Consider the following 4,432-nt stretch of genomic DNA (forward strand, 5'->3'; position numbering starts at 1 on the left):
TGATTTCATAAACCTCAAAAAACATCACCCCTGAGCCTCCTGCACTCCAGGGGAAAACAGCCCAGCCTATCTAGCCTCTACTTAGAACACAAATCTTCCAGTCTCGTGTAGCATGCTTAAATCTTTTTTGCACTCTTTCCAGTTTAATAACATCCTTCCTAAAGCAGGACAACCAGAATTTTATACAGTACTTCATATGTGGCCTTACCAATGTCTTATACAGCTGTAACATGACATCCCAACCCCTGTACTCGGTGGTCTGATCAACAAAGGCAAGTCTGCCAAATGCTGCCTTCATCAACCTCTGATGCCACTTTCAAGGAACTATGCACCTACACCCCTAGGTCTCTCTGTTCAACAACACGCCCCACTCTTTCATTCCTGATGAAGGGCTTATGCCTGAAATGCCAATTCTGCTCCTCAGATGCTGCCTGACCGCCTGTGCTTTACCAGCACTACACTCTCGACTCAACTCTCCCCAGGGTCCTAACATTAAATGTGTAAATCTGACCTGATTTGTCTTACCAAAATGCAACACCTTACGTTTATTTAAATTAAACTATATCTGCCATTCTTCAGCCCACTGGCTCAGTTGATCATGTTCCCATTGTACTTTTCAATAAGCACCTTCACGGTCAACTACAGCACCAATTTTGGTGTCATCAACAAACTTCCTATATTTTCATCCAAATTGTTGATATAACTGCCACAACAGTAGACCCAGTATCAATCCTTGTGGCACACTGCTAGTCACAAGCCTCCAGTCTGAACAAAAACCCTCCATCACTACCTGCTGTCTCCAACCATCAAGCCAATTTTGTATCCAATTAGCTAGCTTGCCCTTCATCCCATGTGATCTTACTAATCAACCTTCCATACATAACCTTATCAAAGGCCTTGTTCATGTCAATGCAGGTGTCCACTGCTCTGCATTTATCTATTTTCTGAAAATACAATTGGTTTCAGCATTTGCAAATAATCTTTGGCAGTTAACTTTCTTTGATAAACTGTTCTGCACCTGTTCACCGATCAGGGAGAAATCTAACATGCGTAGCTCACAGCAAAGATTGCAGCAATGCTATTTCTAAACCTCACTTACCTTAGGCTGTTACTTGCTCCCTGCTGTTACTGACCACATTCATGTCGTCATCTTCAAAGGCATTTAGTTCCCCATTAAAACAACATATTCCTTGGCTAGCATTCTGTTAATCCACTATTGCATCAGGACCAGCTATTTGTTGCTGAACTATTCCAGTACAAACACATTAAAATATTACAAGGAAAGGTTTTATTGTATGTCATACGTATGGAACTTTATTGCTGAGAATAATAGTATTTGTTTTTAAATTTACTTTTTCACACCAGCTCATCTACTCTGATGTCAATGCCAATACTAATACTAATCCCTTACGTGATATCACTGGAAAAGCATTTCATCTGATTATTCATAACTTTTTTGCTGTGAGTGTTGTCATCCGCACCAGATGTGGTCAATGAACTGTGAATTAAAATAGCAAGTTTAATTTGAAACATACCCATGTAAATAGGCACCAACAATCAAGATTTGCTTAAACAGGTTTGAGTTTAATGTAGGGTAAGCTACTGCTGAAGGCTTCTTAAGAACAAAGAGACTTTATTATTAAGCAAAAAATTAGAAGCCAAGATTAAAACAAATAGAGAAAAAAAAGAAACCCCCAATATCACTCTGGTATTCCAATGGGATTCATGGTGTAAGTTGTCTCTTGTTGGAACTAAGAGATTTAGCCTTGAAGTCAGCTAGAAACTATGATGCACTGCAGTGTATAGTATTTTGTTCAGTTATAACAATGAGCCATTTCAATTTGCCAGGTAAAAAGCAATGCGAAAAGGCAACTGTTGGCAGATAAGACTTCCAGATTGAACCATCCAAGAAAAATTCTCTCCAGAGAGAGGAAGAGCTTCATCAGTCAGATGCTGCCTCACAGCGCCGGAGACCCGGGTTCAATTCCCACCTCAGGCGACTGACTGTGTGGAGTTTGCACATTCTCCCCGTGTCTGTGTGGGTTTCCTCCGGGTGCTCCGGTTTCCTCCCACAATCCAAAGATGTGCAGGTCAGGTGAATTGGCCATGCTAAATTGCCCGTAGTGTTAGGTAAGGGGTAAATGTAGGGGTATGGGTGGGTTGCACTTCGGCAGGTCGGTGTGGACTTGTTGGGCCGAAGGGCCTGCTTCCACACTGTAATGTAATCTAAAAATCTAATCTAGAAACTACAATGGCTTATACAGGGGGATCATGTTTTTACATACAAATAGACTCAACAATGCAGCAGATTTTGGGAAGGATGAGACACCTGCCTTCTGGTTCTGGAACTGAGGTTTTTTTTTAAGCTGTTAAGAGTGTAGTACTGGAAAAGCACAGCAGATCAGGCAACATCCGAGGAGCAGGAGAATCTACGTTTCAGGCATAAGCCCTCATGCCTGAAACATCGATTCTCCTGCTCCTTGGATGATGCCTGACCTGCTGTGCTTTTCCAGCATTACACTCCTGACTCTATCTCCAACATCCGCAGTCCTCACTGTCTCCTAGAATTTTTTAACTGCCCAGTTACACTACAGCAGATTATGAACGGTTTCATGATCGCTGGGTGGTTTCCCCCCCTCATTGTCTGGAGAGACACTGCTTCCAGATGGTTCAATATGGAATCTCTATCAATGTATTGCTTGTCTTTTTGCATCATTCTTCACTAGCTGATAACCATTGTTATCATGTGACTTAGAAAAACATTTAAGGCATTGACACTTCAAAAAAGGTCTTGTTCTGGTAAATGCCTAATTTACATTCTCAATGTGTCATCAATGAACCTTTTTTTAATCCCTTGGAGGAGACCACAGTGACAGATAATTAAATTGATAATCTCTTTGCCTTCAATAAAGTGGAGGCTTAGTTTGAAATCCACAATTCTGTTGAGGCCTGGAGCATTTTGAAAAGATCTTTTCCAAAGTTTTCTTTACAAAAGGAAGCAACTGTCTTTCTTTAAAACAGTTTTATTAAAAATTAGCAGATCATAACTGCACAGACTATAAAATGTAGCAGAAATAGGCAATTCAGTCCATTGAGTTTTCTCCACTCCTGGTCAATGAGATCGCTACTGATCTGCTAATCCTCAACTCCATTTCCTGCTTTATCCCCATGCCCCTTGATTCCCTTATGAATTAAAGTTTGACAACATTGACTAATGAATTTCCTATTACAATAATACCAACATTTCAAATTTACTTTACAAACAAATTGCTGGAGAAACTCAGCAGATCTGACAGCATCTGTGGAGAGAAAAGCAGAGTTAATAGGCCCCAGTGACTCTTCTTCAGACTCTGTATGAACAGTCAGAGCTGCTCAGTTTCTCTAGAAATATTTATTTTTATTTCGGATTTCTAGCACCAATAGTTCATTTTATTTCCAATGTACTTCATTGGCTATAAAGTGCCTTCAGATGCCCAGAGGTTGTGAATGGTGATTCATCAATCTAAGTCATTCTTTATCACTTAAAGTTAAAAATCTCACAACACCAGGTTATAGTCCAACAGGTTTATTTGGAAGCACTAGCTTTCGGAGCTCTGACCCTCATCAGGTGGTTGTGGAGTATAAGATCGTAAGACACAGAATCTATCACAGTTTACAGCGTGATACAACTGAAATTATATATTGAAAAGACCTTGAGTGTTTGTTAAGTCTCTCACCTTTTAGAATGAAGATGTTAGTTTCAGTTCTTTCATATATAGTAATAGTCACACATCACAGAACTTATATCCTTTTGCTTTCTTCCCAACTCTTTTCCAAAGGTAGTGCTAACAGTTACCATTTTTTTGTCTGCACTGTTTTTTTGAGTTTCAGATCATTATTGCACTTCACAAATGATTGAGCAGATCATAGAACGTGCTTTGAATGACTGTGAAGCACTTCACATTTAGTCCACTTACAACATGGGAGAACATTCTAAAATACTTTGCGTGAGCATCATATAAAATACCATACCAAGCTACCTAAGTGTTTAGGGCTGGGAAAGGTTACAAACGTGGGGAGAGGAAAGACTTTATAAAGATTGGAAAGTAAAGTTGAGAATTTGTAAAATTAGGACATTGTCAGATCAGGAACTATGGGATAAACCAGGTTTTGAGCAAGTTAGCTATGGCAACAGAGTTTCAGCTGATCTGAAGTTGAAAGTGGGAAGCCAGCAAAATAAAAACAGTATTGCACGCAGAACATGTTCTTCCTTAAATCATGTTGGAACAGTAATTAATAGACTTTTTTAAACTTTATTTCCATATTATTCTACTTGTCTCAATCTCTGCTACTTTATTGTTCTTTTGGTCTTCCTTTTTTTTAACCAAAAGCAGCCAGATGTTTGTGTTTAGTACTTCAATATAACCTTGCAACTATTCTAGATAGATTATAG

The sequence above is a fragment of the Chiloscyllium plagiosum genome, chromosome 32, assembly GCF_004010195.1.
Source record: "Chiloscyllium plagiosum isolate BGI_BamShark_2017 chromosome 32, ASM401019v2, whole genome shotgun sequence".
Taxonomy (NCBI): Eukaryota; Metazoa; Chordata; class Chondrichthyes; order Orectolobiformes; family Hemiscylliidae; genus Chiloscyllium; species Chiloscyllium plagiosum.